The sequence below is a fragment of the Esox lucius genome, chromosome 5 (assembly GCF_011004845.1).
Source record: "Esox lucius isolate fEsoLuc1 chromosome 5, fEsoLuc1.pri, whole genome shotgun sequence".
NCBI classification, from domain to species: domain Eukaryota; kingdom Metazoa; phylum Chordata; class Actinopteri; order Esociformes; family Esocidae; genus Esox; species Esox lucius.
The window spans coordinates 9,330,217-9,347,209 of record NC_047573.1 but is presented as its reverse complement, the minus strand read 5'-3'; the positions used below and the strand labels follow the sequence as shown (position 1 = coordinate 9,347,209).

The following is a 16,993-nucleotide window of genomic DNA, read 5'->3' as shown; positions in this document are numbered from 1 at the left end:
TACCTTTTACCCTGGCTGACTGGACTACCTTTTAGCCTGGCTGACTGGACTACCTTTTAGCCTGGCTGACTGGACTTGTGACTCACAGAAAGAAGAACCTTTGACACACTTGTCTGGACAGGAGGTTGTCAGACAAGTAGCGTTAACAGAGAAACGTGCTCCTGAACGTGCCAAGATTTTATCTCAAATGTTTTTATTTGTTCTTTTCTGGGGGAAGACCACACGTTGTTTGGATTAGAAAATCCAAAAGTTGTATTTCAAAGAGGCGGCGACTGTCGGCTGAGTGAAGAAGTGGGAAAACATTCCTCCATTGTTGATGCATCATGGCTACAACATCAAGCAGCCTATCCAGCCTCTGAAGTCTGGTGTTAGTCAGAGTAGTGCTGTACTAGAGAACGCCTCCAAAGCACATGAGCATGTTCAAAATATACACACACACACACACACACACACCAAAGCAGATGCACACAGATACCCCAGCCCATCTCATAAATATAAACCCTAAGAAGACACACACACACTGGACATCGTACCAGGAAGAGCTCACCAGCAAACACACAAATGAGAACTCAAAAGGGGAGGGCGATGGATCAAAATGAGGGTGTAGGGTGAGAAGAAGCAGAACGGCATTAACATGGGGGTCACAGACAGAAAGCAAGGAGCAGATAGGGACCAGTGCCAGGAGTAAACCAGCAGCCCTAACAGAGCCAGAATGGAGGAGAGAGGTCGTGCCGAGGGTCTGCTCAGGTCAGGTCGTCTCAGCAGGCTTGGCCAGCCCCACCGGGGATACACACATTTTGAGCGTGCACACACACTGGCGCACGCCGCGGTGCTACCCCTTGCAGGTGGACGTAGGGGTTGGCGGCCGCAGGGCCGAGGGGGCCGGCTGTTCAACGGGCTGCGGGTGATTTAGGATTCTTGAACGGCAGCCAAAATTCCTGAGGGGAGTACAGTGAGCGGGACAGCGATCCAGAAAGCTCTTCTGAGACTTCACAGAAAAGATTTGTGGAAAGCAGTGTAGTTATGTGTGTGTTTGTTTGCGTGAGAGTGAGCTTCTGAGACTTCACAGGAAAAAAAACTGGTGGGTGTGTGTGTGTGTGTGTGTGTGTGCGCACACTTCTGCCATTGTCTATCCATGTAAGTAGTTTCTCTACTGTGCGCGTAGTGTGTGTGTTTTTGTATGAGTGGGTGTGTGTGCGTAATGTGTGAGTTTTTGTATGAGATGTGTGTGAATGCGTGTGTGTGTGTGTGTAACGTGTGTGTTTTAGTATACACGGGTGTGTATGGGAGGGGGGGTGTGTGTGGGGCTGTCTGTAACGTACACGCCGTGACTTTGTGGAAGGATAGATTTAATGTGGGGTAACGAGGGACTCTGGGATGAGGAGAATTCCACTGTGGAACTTTGGGAATACAGTCCGCTGAAGAAGCCAAAGGATACACAATATTTCAAGGCCAGAGAGAGAAAGAGTGAGACAGATAGAAAGAAAGAGAGACAGAGAGAAGTGCAGGAACAAGACAGGGACATTATAGCTCTTTTCAGTGGCAAACATGCACTGGGGAAACAACTACACCAACTTCACTGGGAAACCATGGACGGAATGAGGCCCACAGGTCCAATTAAAAGGACGGTGAAATTCAAAATCTGAACAGGGTGGGTGGATGAAAACCTCCACACACAGTTACATGTTGAGACTAAGGTTTAGTAGCTGCCTCTAACCTACATCTATCTCATTGCGCTTTATAACCTGCTGAACAAGCTGAAGTGTTTCTTTTGGTTCTACATGCATCAACTATAGAGAAAAAACACAATTCTATCCGCCTACTATGCCCAAGGAAATTTTCAAATTATAAATACATTACCCAGCCTATTGGTGACTTGAATCAGTCAGAGATTACAGTAATTTTTGCAGTCAACAGGGCCCCAGACAGGTTTTCAGTACAAGACTCCTTGCTGAGCAGAACGCAACAACGCAACGGGCATTTAGCCCGAGCATGGGTTTTGGCTAGCCAGATAACATTCCCCACCCTTAACTGTCAAGAGCTCTTTATCGGGTTAACAGGAATCAGTACTTGATACCATAGCAGGCTCTTACTAGGCGCTCCTATGAAACCCAACGTCGGTGTTCCAAGGAAATGGACAGTTCCCAGAACAGTTGTTCTAACCTGACATACCCTAACTGGCCAACACAAACTCATCCAGCTAAACCTTATCATAGCAGCCTACTATTTACTGAAGCCTAGCTAATATAAGCTCTAGTGAACTCTCACCAACTTGACTGACTTATTGATTCCGCCTAGCATATCCAGTGTTGAACATTGCACTGAATTCAGCCCCAGGCTACTATCACCTTCAAAGAGAACTGGCTTGCCGAGCTAAACCCTGCCTCTTTTCTTCCCCTTTGTTCGCACCTTCTATTATCAAAGCCTTTGCTGTAAAGGCAAAGTAGAGTATTTTCAAACAAACACAGACCAGGCCACATCCCAGAGGCAGCAATGGCCCTCGCCGAACACGAATGTATCGCCATGCATGTTTCAAGTATTCAAGGCAGTGGAAACACCCAGGAGGAGGGAAGGTAGTTGAGGAACATACGGTCTAGCTAGCTGTGCAAAGGTCAGGAGGTTGAGAGGCCTATCCAAACAGGTGAGGGGCCCAACCAAAATAGAAGAGTTTAAAGAGTTTAAAAACAGGTCAGAGGTTCCTCACAGACGATTTACTGAGAGGGATGGATCCAGTAGCAACACACACATCAACAGAGACGGACAACTATCCTGCAGAAAGCCTTGAAGAGAAAGAGAGCTGTGGTGGAATATGTACTAATTTCATCATGCTTCTTACTATATTACTATGTTATACTATTGTGCTAAATCCAGCACAGAAATGTACAAAACCTTTAAACCCATCACCTACAAAACCAGCACAAGATGGTTCTAGCCTCCGAAGCTGGTCATCAGCTAAACCAGTTAAGGTGGTTTAAGCAGTTTTTGTTATTTAGCCAGGGTGTCTCACAAACACACACACATACAAACACACACGCGCACACTCGCACATTATTAAAACGAAAGTTGTCCGGGGTGTCTCCCAAAGACCGAAAACAAAACTTAATGCAAATTCTAAACACAATCAAAACTCATGGCCTTTGGACAACCAAAATTCCCACGTTTTAATGGTTTACTGTACAATAGAGTGCCAAAAGTCCAAACAAATACAGTAAAACAAGTACACAAATACACAATCTTTCTGAGGCCCAATTTGCACCAAGCTAACTTTGGCAGGATTTCAATAAGCCAAAGGGCCTATGGGGCAGGTTATTGGATGTGCGGTTGAGCAATGATGATAACACCAGAGCTGGCAGGCAGAGGCAGGAAGGCAGAGGCAGGAAGGCAGAGAGGAACAGAGGAAAGGAGAGAGTCCTGGCAAGTCAGCAGGGGTCCAGGATTTACAGTGCCCATCCAAATTATTTCCCCTTGGACCTTACATTTTTGTTGCCGCGCACAAGGGGATTGTGTCGGATTTCATTTCTTGTCATTGATCCACACAAAACACTTCATTATGTCAAAGCAGAAGGAAAATTATGAAAAAAAATTGCAATTCACAACATTTACTGGTAATAGGACCATGCATGCACCCTCTTGTTAAGCCTGTATATTGTACATTCAGGAGAAAAAAAAGGGAATTAGATGGTGATTTTAACAGTTAAAGAATTTAATGGAAATGGAAAAAATCTGTATTGAACTGTAGTTACTGAAAACTACTAACCCTAAGAGTGAAAAGGACAAAAGCATTGAAAGCATAACAATTATCTAAAACATGAACCCTTTTTGCACAATGCACAGAAGCAAAACTTTACGGCCTAAACAAAAAGTGACACTGGGCTCGGCAAACGGTGGAGTGACGAAGACCCGGGCCCGCAGTAACCTTTGTTGATCTGAGACCCGGGTTCGAAACCTGCCCTTGGGACTGGCCCAGGGGGTCCTGCGAACAGGCGTGCAGTTGGCCAGCACAGTCCAGAGTCGGGGGTTTAGTGACTGAATATGGTTACGTTGTCGCGTTGCCGCAGCATCTCCTCATAGCGCCTTGTGTGCCAGTGAGTTCAGTGAAGGTAGAGGACCGGACAGTGCATGGACTGGTCTAGACTTCATGGTTGAGAAAAGCTGTGTGACAAGAACAAGAACGGCACTGAATGTGCTTCGGAGGTGACGCATCCAATGGGAGCTGAAGTGACGAGACAAGCCTTTAATGAGAAATTCCATATCACCAAACTGGGTGAAAATGGGGTAATAAAAACCCCCAAGTAATAGGAATGAAGAAAGCAGTGATGTTTAGGGAAGATCCAAAAGATTCCTGGATACCACTGTCAGTAGTTTTAACTATGGCGGTGGCTGCATGCCACTGATATGCTCGTCAATGGAAAGGACCAGGGAGTGGTTTAGGGTAACGGAACAGGGCTACCACAGGCAAATTCCTACAGAAAAACCTGGTTCGGTCTGCTTTTCACCAGACTCTTGCAAGACAAATTCACCTTTCAGCAGGACAAAAACACAAGAGACAAAAACATCGGCATTGAGTTGCTTACTAAGAAGAGTGTTTTTTTGAAAAGAACAATTAGCAAATATTACACAATCCAGCCACGTGAAGCCCTTAAAGACACAAAAATAATTACAGCTGCAACTGCCAAAGGAAAATCTAATATGTTGACCGGGAGGGTAAAAACGTATATAATCAAGAGAGTGTTACTTACAAGTTTTTTCAAGTTTTCTTTCACATAAAGGTATTTTGTGCAGATCATTGACAAAGTCCAATGTCTACCATTTTGCAACACAATGAAATGGAAGGTGGGATGGATAAACCATAGATGAAGGATTTAATTTCAGTGAACCTACAGTGACACTGGCCACTTTTAATTAGAAAGTGTAGAACATAGCTCACTGATCTGGAAATTTTCCAAATACCAAACTTAGGGCATGCATTCCTCTCTTCCCTACATGTGTGTGAGAAAGATTGTGAGTGTGTGTGTACATTTATGTGTGTGTGTGTGTGTCAGACATTCCTCGGATGGTTTGAGCCAAATTCCACCATCCTTTGCAGGACCCAGGGGTACAGCTGAATTGCGAGGCATTGACTATCCCTTTGTGCTATTCAGGAGCACTTTTAACTGTGCACTGGACATGTGCTTTTAAGTTTCTGTGTTTGTTATGCTTGTGGTTTAATGAACCCACTGTGCCAAATGACTTGTTTCCTCGCTTTGCCCTTAATGTACTGAAGTATATAAGGGGACAGACAGACAGTCTATCACCCCCCCACCCCCCCCACAAAAAAGGGCCAGTGAGCACAGCATACCGGATATTGGGTGAGTTAGGGAGCCCTCTCTCCTCTCTCCTCCCACCTCCTGCCCATGAATAAACGTGCTTCCCTCTCTTGGTCGCTCTGACCAACAGCGACTTTGTTTATCAGAGTCTTGCACAGTGCAGCTCATTTGTGTGGAGAACATGTAAGAGAAAGCTACTGTATATTACTTTGGCTGGCAACAGAAGATGTGCAACGCATGACCTCTCTAACGCTTCCCACCTCTGGCCTCAGGCAGCCAAGTTTGTCCCCCCCCCCCCCCGTCTCTGTCTTCCCACTCCACACCTCCGCCAACACACACACACACACACACACGCACTTTCGCCTTGGATTACTGGTCTGGTGTTGATTACAGCAGTGTATACTGTATCCCAGCTTTGTGACTTTGTGACTCTTTTCAATGCAGTTTGGATGCAATAAACAGAGTCATTATAGACATCCTAGCTGTTCTGAATAGCACAGAGTAACCCAGACCACAGTGTGTATTTTCTTGGTGGAATCAAGCTTTGAAATGAACACCAGCATTTTTCATTATAGCCAAGCAAGGAATAAAGTACTTTGCTGAGCCTTCAACCCCTTGGCTACACAGTTATGCACATGCGCAGACACACACACACACACACACTACAAGCATACATAACATTTCCAGACAAACTATATTATTGATTTACACAGGGTGTAAATTATAAAGCTTTGCTCTAGAGTAGCAGGGGTAGGCAACGAGATTCAGCCAGAGGAATCACATCTTTGGTCTAGTACAAGCTTGGGGTCTACAACAGTCTTATAACACTATGAAGAGCATATTTAATATTGAGGATAATTTAGAACCGTAATTACATTGATACACAGCCAAATAATAATAATAATTTATTATTTTATGAAATAATGATCATGTCTTCTTTTTCATGAATTCCTGTTGATTTCACAGATTTTTATTACGCATTCCCTGCAGATGTTTGGCCAAAACTGATGCTGCCAACCTCCCATTCCACTTCATCTCAAAGGTTTGACGTGTTGTGCGTTCAGAGATGCCCTTTCTTTTGGATTTAAAGAGTCGGGCACCAACAACCATCCCACAGTCAAGGACTCAGACCATCTTCCCCATTCTAATGTTTGTTCGAACAACAACTAAACCTCTTGACCATGTCTGCAGGCTTTATATATTGAGTTGCAGCCACATGATTTGCTCTTTGGCTATGAGAGCCTTATTGAGAAAGTGTACATAATAAAGTGGCTACTGAGTGCTATTGAAAATATATTTATTTTGAGTGGGGTGGGTGGAGTGTGCAGAAAAACCTGCCTAAAGGATCAACAACCCTGTCCAACAATAAGTATGTACCCTTGGAAATCATTTGGCCTATAATATCTATAATATCTATAATATCTATAATATCTATAATCCTATAAAGCTTAGCCAGCAGTTAGTTAAAAGAAAAAGCCGTCACCACAGGGTGCCGGGGCACAAGAGCAGAGTGGCCAAACTCAGTGCCGCACTCCAAACAGTTGAAACAGCAGACATACAGTGGGTATACACTCACCTAAAGGATTATTAGGAACACCATACTAATGCTGTGTTTGACCCCCTTTCGCCTTCAGGACTGCCTTAATTCTACGTGGCATTGATTCAACAAGGTGCTGAAAGCATTCTTTAGAAATGTTGGCCCTTATTGATAGGAGAGCATCTTGCAGTTGCAGATGGAGATTTGTGGGATGCACATCCAGGGCACGAAGCTCCCGTTACACCACATCCCAAAGATGCTATATTGGGTTGAGATCTGGTGACTGTGGGGGCCATTTCAGTACAGTGAAATCATTGTCATGTTCAAGAAACCAATTTGAAATGATTCGAGCTTTGTGACATGGTGCATTATCCTGCTGGAAGTAGCCATCAGAGGATGGGTACATGGTGGTCATAAAGGGATGGACATGGTCAGAAACAATGCTCAGGTAGGCCGTGGCATTTAAACCATGCCCAATTGGCACTAAGGGGCCTAAAGTGTGCCAAGAAAACATCCCCCACACCATTACACCACCACCAGCAGCCTGCACAGTGGTAACAAGGCATGATTGATCCATGTTCTCATTCTGTTTACGCCAAATTCTGACTCTACCATCTGAATGTCTCAACAGAAATCGAGACTCATCAGACCAGGCAACATTCTTCCAGTCTTCAACTGTCCAATTTTGGTGAGCTCGTGCTAATTTTAGCCTCTTTTTCCTATTTGTAGTGGAGATGAGCGGTACCCGGTGGGGTCTTCTGCTGTTGTAGCCCATCCACCTCAAGGTTCTGCATTTTCGCCCACAGGACTGCCGCATACTGGATGTTTTCCCCTTTTCACACCATTCTTTGTAAACCCTAGAAATGGTTGTGCGTGAAAATCCCAGTAACTGAGCAGACTGTGAAATACTCAGACCGGCCCGTCTGGCACCAACAACCATGCCACGCTTAAAATTGCTTAAATCCCCTTTCTTTCCCATTCTGACATTCAGTTTGGAGTTCAGGAGATTGTCTTAACCAGGACCACACCCCTAAATGCATTGAAGCAACTGCCATGTGATTGGTTGATTAGATAATTGCATTAATGAGAAATTGAAGTGTTCCTAATAATCCTTTAGGTGAGTGTAGTTTACACACCCCTGTTAAAATGCCAGGTTTTTGAATGAGAATGAGACAAAGATAAATCATGTCAGAACTTTTTCCACTTTTAATGTGACCTATAATGTGAACAATTCAACTGAAAAACAAACTGAAATCTTTGAGGGGGAACAATAAAAAATAAGAACCTTACAATAACCTGGTTGCATAAGTGTAAATACCCTCTTATAACTGGGGACATGGCTGTGTTCAGAAATAACCAATCACATTCAAACTCATGTTAAATAGAATTTATTACACACCTGCCATCATTTAAAGTGACAGATTAATCACAAATAAAGTTTAGCTGTTCAAGTAGGAATTTTTTAGTTGCATCTAAGAGCAAAATCAATGGTCCGCAGAGAGCTTCCAAAGCATCAGAGGGATCTCATTGTTGAAAGATATCAGTCAGGAGAAGGGTAAAAAATAATTTCCAAAGCATTAGATATACCATGGAACACAGTGAAGACAGTCATCATCAAGTGGAGAAAATATGGCACAACAGAGACATTACCAAGAACTGGACGTCCCTCAAAAAAGGCCTACAGCAACATTAAAGGAACTGCAGGAATGTACTGGCTGTGTGCTAGATGTGACAACAATCTCCTGTATTCTTCATATGAATGGGCTATGCGGTAGTGTGGCAAGACGGAAACCTTTTCTTAAAAAGAAAAACATCCAAGGAAAAACAAACATCAAATCCCCCAAAAGCACGTGGGAAAATGTGTTATGGTCTGATGAAACCAAGGTTGAACTTTTTGGTTATAATTCCAAAAGATGCTGCACATCACCCAAAGAACACCATACCCACAGTGAAGCATGGTGGTGACAGCATCATGCTTTGGGGCTGTTTTTCTTCAGCTGAAACCGGGGCCTTAGTCAGGGTGGAGGGAATTATAAACAGTTCCAAATACCAGGCAATTTTGCCACAAACCTTCAGGCGTCCATTAGAAAGCTGAAAATGAATTAACCTCTCAGCACGACCACAACCCAAAGCACACATCCAAATCCAAAACCACCAGAACCAGATTAACGTTTTGGAATGACCCAGCCAGAGCCCAGACCTCAATCCAATTGAACATCTGTGGGGTGATCTGAAGAGGGCTGTGCACAGGAGATGTCCTCGCAATCTGACAGATTTGGAGTGCTTTTGCAAAGAAGAGTGGGCAAATATTGCCACGCCAAGATGTGCCATGCTAATAGACTCCTACCCAAAAAGACTGAGTGCTGTAATAAAATCAAAAGGGGCTTCAACAAAGTATTAGTTTAAAGATGTCCACACTTATGCAAACAGGTTATTGTGAGTTTTAAATGTAAAACATTTCCCCCTCAAAGGTTTCAGTTTGTTTTTCAATTGAATTGTTCACGTTATAGGTCACATTAAAGGTGGAACATTTTCTGACATGATTTATCTTTGTCTCATTCTTTTACATCACAAGAACCTGGCATTTTAACAGGGGTATGTACACTTTTTATATCCACAGTGGGTCTAGACTGGTTGTACAGTGTGGTCGCCTTACTGTCTGAACAGGGTTTTCTTTACTTCAACAGAACGCTGAAGGATACTAGAAGGAGACCAAGAGAGAAAGAATGCGAAAGAGATATACACATCCTGAGCGAGATGTGACTTAATGCAGAGCAGCATTTCAGGGGTAAGTCTTTTTTACGTCCAATTGTCTAAATTATATTATATGAATATGACAAATTCAAAGTATACAGTTTTGCAACAAGTTAGTTACTTGGTTGGATATTGTAATTGGATTTATTAGAATTAGACTCCAATGTCATGATTATGATTATCATAACAAAATATATGTTCCTCTGGAATATATGTTTTTGTATTATAAAATGCTAGAAGGAAAATCTTGATCCTTGAAAATGCAGTAAAGAGGGCACTAAATGCATGCCAGCTGTAGTATTCTGGACACAGTAATTGCTGAATAATATACTTGGGTTTAACTAAAGTTATTTTACACTCAGTACACTGCAAAACAACATATACTGTGGGCAAAGAGTAAGTGTTTTTAGGACACAGTATTTACAGCACAGTCAAACAGGAAGGTTATGTTTTTTTATTTCTCTACACAGTCATAACAATGCACTGACAGATCCGAACCTAATAGTGTTATTGTTTATGTAATATGACAGGAACTATTCTTCTTTCAAAGAGATATTAATAATGATATTCTGGAAACATTCCATATTGCCCCGTCAAAAGTGACAGATGAATGATAAATTATCATATTACTTGGTTTAATGGTCCTGCACACTCTGCCAAAAGAGTGTTGTTCACAGCAGCATTATGTTTTAATGTTCATACCCTTCCAAAGTAAGAAAATGGAGAGTGTGTGGACATATTCACTGGTTTGGAAAATAAAAGGCAATAACTCATCATTTGTCACTAAACTGTATTATTCATATGTAATCGTACCAAATCGTAGCAACATACACACTGGCGCAGCATTCCTATTGCGGTGCAGCCTAGGTCAAAGTGCTCAGGATGTAGGCTAATGCTGGAAATTGACAGCAGAAGACAGCCAATCGCAGAAGTACTAAGCACGTGGAGGCTAAAGACTCCCAGCTCCCCGCGGTCCTCGCCCATCAGCCAGCACGGGGGTCAACAAGGGTCAATCCACTCATAGACATGGCATGCCACCGGCAGACACCTCCGACCGGTTAGCGAATTGCACTGAACTGACCCTGGCGCACGGCCCCCACCAGCACACGCTACAGCCTGTGTCAGCCTCCTCCTCACCCCCCCCCACCCCTCCACCCCTCCCTGAATGAGGGAGCTGTCAGAGAGAAAGGCAATCACAGCCCACTTGTGTAAAACAATTCAAAGGGATTGTCAGTCCTATGACACGGCCGGGTTTGGGCCTGCTTTGAGATTAAAATGGTTGTCAATCTCCTGAGCTAGCATGGAAGCCCACTTCTAGGAGATGTCGCGATATACAGTCACCTCCAGAATGATTGGCACCCCAGATAAAAGCGAGCAAAAAACCATAGGTAAACAACAATAATTAACAACAAGTTAATTACTTAATTTGTAATTTTTCACCAACCTACTGGATAATTATTCAAGGGAATCAAACTAAATTGCTAAATGCTCAATACATTTGTTTACCCTTTTTTTTTTACATTCATCTTTTAAGGGTAACAGCACCGGGCCTTTTCATTTAATTTGATATGACATGGTTGTCTGGTATCTGGCATCACAGTGAGATAAGCATGATGTTTCGGTTCCTGCTTGTGTGTTCACCTTTAAACTGTTTTCCAAAATTTATTATCGGACAAAATACATCATAAGACCTCACCAGCAATAATTTTGATTTTATCTTTAAAAAGAGGCAAAGCTGTCTAATTTCAGCCCAACCACATCTTTTCCTTTCAAACAGTGAATTAATTGGAAAATAAATAGAAGAGCTACAAAAAAGGACTTCACTATCATCTCTGCTTTTCCCTCTTCATGGAATACTAGCTAAACGACTCTGACACTGCTGAAATTATAACCATCCTTCAGCTGTTCCACAACGTTCATGACATAGATGTTTATTACATTTCCAAGGGTGGCTGAGTGTGTCCTTATATCAGTCAAGGTTGGTGCAAGGACACCATCATTCTCTCTAAACATTCCAGTCCTGACAGAAAATATATCTCATCCACTGCAAAATGTAACCCCACCAATTCTGTTCACTCATTAAGACTACAGTTAACATTGCTCAAAGTGCATGTGCCATGTAACACAGCGCAAAAAGTAACCACATTTCACATTGACCACTATGGGGGATTTTTACAACTCAAGTCTAAATGAAACATCTTGCCAGATACAAGCAACTGGTAAAATGCCCAACACAACATGATTAAACCCTGGAGCAGGTTTACAGTCATATTAAAGAGGCCGTACTACTCTGACGCACACGCTCCCCTGGGGAACTCAGACCATGTGATGCTCCAACTCGTCCCTGCATACAGAAACTGAAAAGCCTGTCAAAAAGACTGACGAGACCATCAGACTGGCTTGACACTACAGATTCAAGGACAACAATGCCAACACACACGACTACACTGGCAGGGTCACAAATCTGCATCCCATCAAAAATCTTAGCATCTCACATAATAACAAGCCATGGTTCACTGCCACAGAGGAGGTGTCCATGTTCTGGCATCAGTGGACCTAAAAAAATAAATAATCTAAATTCAGGAATTGCACTTGCAAAGCACAAGTTCGGAGCCCGACTAGAAAACTAAGGCACTAGACAGGTCACTAACTATAAACGTTTTTTTACTGCGGATTTGACTCAGAAAGGCCGCTCAATCAGAAGGCAAACTGAGGTTGGGGAGAAAATACAAGCTATCAACAGGAAGGCACATCAGTAGATGCAGCACTTATGAGATCCAGCTGATCAAGTGCTACATGTCAGTCGTAGGTACCATCTTCACCTCCTCCATCAACACCCGGTTTGGGTCGGGGTCTGTCTGCGGCGATCGTCCCAGTACCCCCAGGACCAGGATATTTGGGTCGCTTATTCCAGGAGGTAGCTTAATTACAGGCTATATTTGAGCAGTGTTCGGTCGAGTGTGACACAAAATGGCAGAATCTGGGATCAGGTCAAATAAAATATCTCCCCAAATCTGGCGATGTCCATTACAGTCTAGTCCTCTCCACGTATTAACAGAATCGTAAAAATATGTTTTAGCTGGGAAGCAACTAAAACCTCTCACACTGGAAACGAAACAATTCTACTATCAACAGCAACACCACTGGTTCGACAGAGAGCGCCGTGTCCGTTACCAGGTGAACAGCATAGTCAAGGTGTTCATATGCCACCCAGGACAGAAGGCTAGCCAAAGCACACGTTCAGCTTTACCGCATTCCTCTGTCCCAGAGTTTCTTGTTATACAGTGTGGATAGCAAATACAATTGACATATAATGGATATTTTATTTAAATTCAATTTACATATAATGGATATTTTATTCAAATTCAGTGAAATGATAGTGTCAAAAGCCTCATTGTCCTTTCATCAGCCCTCTGTGGCCTGCCTGGCCTGACCTCCAGACTTCTCCTCAGCACAATGACCTTGAACAAACCGTGACCCAGGAACACCACAGATACGGCAGTCAGCTCTGGTTGCATTTCCATGGGCAGACACAAAGTAAAGAAGTTCCCACTAATTGATGAGAGTTGATCTGATTAGTCAAAAGACCAATAAGGGAGGAGAGGCCAAAAAGCAGTAATGTCTTTCATAGTTTTCTTCACATAAAACTGTAAAAGCATGATATGGTAAAGAGAAAGCAGTCTGAGGACATTTGTTTTCTCTGGACTGCTTCCCTGTGAAGAGCTGTCAAAGAAAGCAAAATACTTCTCACCAGCAACCACTGCTTTGAATGCAAACCTAACGTCATAGCGTTGCACACTGGCCCCTTACTACAACCTAACATTATACCAACGCCCGAGGACCTAACACAGTTGTCACAACCTGCATTGTGATCTCTTGATCAACCAGTGTAGCTCAATTAAACTTCAGTACAATATGACAATAATACTTCCAGTACACTGCAACCAACCAATTGTATTATGTATTACTCATATAACCAGCTACTACACTCAGAGGCCAGTATATTAGGTTCCCCTTTCTACTGCGATGTATGCGAACCAGTGACAATCTGCTTTGAGACCAACTGTGTCAGGGGCATTTTAAGTTAGCTGAGGAATGACCTTATGTTAGGAACTCTGCGATTCGTCTGACCAGGCAACGTTCTGCCGGCCCTCCATTTTCCAGTTAATCACTGTGAGACCGGTGGAGCCACTTCTTCCCGTGATTAGCTGGTCGGAGCGAAACCTGGTGGGTTTGCCGGTCGGTGGCCCACCTGTTAACACGATTTCTGCAATTGTCCCTTAGCCATCTCTCATCAACAAGCTGTTTTTGTTTGTTTGTCGTTCCATTCTCTGTACACCCGCTCTAACGTTAAAATGAACAGCATCTGAATGCCTCAGTGCCAGCCTCCCTGCACACCACGGACATGTGGCTCACTGTCTGGACACTGAATATATATCTATAAGCCCTTGCCTAAATGTCCTGTCTGGACAAAAAATAGCAGATACCACTTATTGATTTACAGGTCAAATTGCCTATAAAAATGTCAGTCGGGAATGATAATGTCAATCACATTTGTCTGCATATGATTGCCTCAAAGCAACATGGACTGGTAAAAAAAATATCTGTCAAAATACAGGGGTTTAAATACCTTTCAGAAAAGTGTCCAGGTCAGAGATTTAGGCAACCCAAATACTAGCACAAATTCCACACTGTATACTAAACGCCAGCCAACCCAGTACTACTGAGAAGAGATGCGTTATCTCTGCTGTGAGAAGACGTTTGTTTTCAGGGACAAAGTGAAGCTAACTGCACCAATAGCGACAGATGGGCAGGGAGGGGCACTCTCACCCTCCCCACCTCAGAGTTATGGGGGAGGGAGAGATGTGGGTCTAATTTGGTCCTGTCACTTTTACTTCGTCCAACTTTGTTACCCATAACAACACAAGTTAGGCAATAATGGGTGAAAAGTGCCAGTTTGTTATTGTGCAATACGTCTTCAGTCCCAGGAGTGTTGACTGCTTTCCAGGAAAAAGCCTGAGGACAGCACCTTGCAGCTGGATCCCTGCCAGTTAGCCCACAAGGGGGAAAAAAAGATCTGTTACCTGTTGCGGCATCATGCTAATTCCAGTGGGTCCCTCTACTGCCACACCCAGCCTGTCAACATGACTGATCTCATTTAACAGTCCTCAGCATGAGGGGCCCGTGATTTACGGTAAGACTGCCTGGGGCATTAGCTGGAAGAACAACAGTCAGATAGGGGGAGGCGGGGGAACAAGAGCAGACAAGGAGACCAATGACCACGATCTGAGATAGCTCCTTTTACTATGTGCATCTATGTGTGAGCTAGACACGTCAAAAAGCTCAAGCCCATACAGAAAGCTATTAACTCTGAACGGCCATATTACCATATTAATTCTACACCCAAGGGAATCAAAGGCAATGCACTGTAGCCTATACCTCTTTACACCGGTCGTCTAATGTGGGCAGCTGCAGCAGTCTGCAAGGGATTTATAAAGGATTTGTGTCCTATATTATATTCCGTAAACTTCTCAGAAATCCATTGCTGATTGCTCCTATGATAACACATCCCACCTGTCACCAGTAGATCATTGAGAGCTGTGCATTTCCTATGTTAAAGACTATACGAGTAAAATGATGGTGCTTGTGCAACTTGAAAAATGACCTTTTAACTTTGAATTTACCCAGGATAGTGGAGCACACGCCCCCTTTGAGCAGACATCTATCATCTCAGTCATTATTCAATCCCCTATTTGTGCCTTTGGCCTAGTCTGTATTTTGGTTTCGCACATCCGATGACATTTTGCGATACGCGCTGCCAAGCAGTTAACGGACGCTCCTTTGTTTCCACCTGACTTAACAGCCACAGAGCATGAGGGCTCTCCAATCTTGCACTGAGAAGATACTGAAACCATTTCCGATGTCTTCATTGTTTGGGGTAGTATCAAAACTGCAATAAGCTCTTTGGCCTTTCGATCCTGACTTTGGCTTGCCATGTTCATCAGCGATCCAGCTGGCTTCAGTTCCATCCTTGGCTATGAAGTCTGTTTAATGTTTACAGCTGTACTTTTTTTGTTGAAAAAAACAAAACAAAGAGAAACTTGCATAGCTGTTCTGTTTAAACGCTTAAATATTGGCATATAATGACCGGCATGATGATTAGAATGACTGAAGATGTAGAAAGATGTAGAAATCACCTGAGAAATTGTGGGTGCAATTACATCAGATAACACTTGGCCCTCGTGTCTTACTCTCTCCTAAAAGGCAGCTACTACAATATACATCTGGAATATGGAGTATATACCCCGTAAACACCTTCAATCTTTACTGGCTCCAGCCTTTAAAGGATTCGGAGGCACTAAACCCTTACTGGCTCCAGCCTTTAGAGGCTTCAGAGGCACTAAACCCTTACTGGCTCCAGCCTTTAGAGGCTTCAGAGTCACTAAACCCTTACTGGCTCCAGCCTTTAGAAGCTTCAGAGGCACTAAACCTTTACTGGCTCCAGACTTTAAAGGATTCAAAGGTGCAAAAACTGCCTCCAATCTTTTCAGCCTCCAATCTTCATTGGCTTGGAAAGCTCTTCATGCTTTACCATGGAAGAGATTTCGGAAGTGATGCCAGTGGGGAACACGTTTTTTAATAAGTAAGTCAAATGTAAGTGTTACCAATGGGAACCTTTCAAGGAATGTTTTCAAGGAAACTTTCAAACCCTGAGAAAATCGCTGAGAAACAGAAAAATAAATCCAGAAGCATCTTGAGACTAAGACAACAATTTAAACATTGACCCAACCACAGTTCAAAGGTCAGCCGAACATTGCTAAAGCCCCGATTATTCCACCAACTGCTGTGGCTGCCGTCTCGATCCAGTATCAACTGCAGTGTTCACACACAATAATGGTGCCTTTTAAAAGCAGTACACAGCTACTACAGTGCTTTGGTGTGGCCGTGCATTAGATGCCCATGGTAATCCCACCACTAAGCCTGCACAATGCGATGACTCCGCCTCTCCCGGAGGGATAAATATGCAGCGACACAGGCTGACCAGATAAGGACAGCTGCGGGCAGGCATGGTTAAAACTATCAACAGCCTTGGCTCTCATGACCTTCCCGTAAGACAAACAAACAGACAGAAGGAAGGAGTTAAGAGTTCACGCAGTGGTAAAGAGCTAATATCGTTCTAACCCCTAGTTCAGAAGCAGCTGGGCCTCTTATCTGCGTGCCCAGCAGAGGTCAATTAGCAGCAATACCTCAGTCGTCAGGTCGCCGGTCGCTTCTTTTGCAAGTGAGCTCTTCCTGGATCTTCATGTAGCATTGTGTGTGTGTTTCTCATCGTGTGTGTGTGTGACATAGGGGCATGTGAATGCTTGGGTGTGTGTGCTTACGAGTCATAAGAGCA

The 16,993-nt window shown here is 43.5% G+C and overlaps 1 protein-coding gene across 3 annotated transcripts in view; it reads right to left on the bottom strand.

Annotated features, from left to right (window-relative positions):
- The window catches only part of LOC105007436 (thyroid hormone receptor alpha), a 126,955-nt gene that overhangs the window by 94,801 nt on the left and 15,161 nt on the right, over nucleotides 1-16,993 (bottom strand). The window contains exon 1 of one of the 3 annotated variants that reach the window (XM_020046442.3): nucleotides 16,845-16,893. The exons of the other annotated variants lie outside the window; for them this stretch is intronic. The gene's annotated coding sequence lies outside the window, so the exon portion shown is untranslated. Of the gene's footprint in view, nucleotides 1-16,844; nucleotides 16,894-16,993 lie in introns of those variants that run through there. 3 annotated transcript variants of the gene reach the window in all.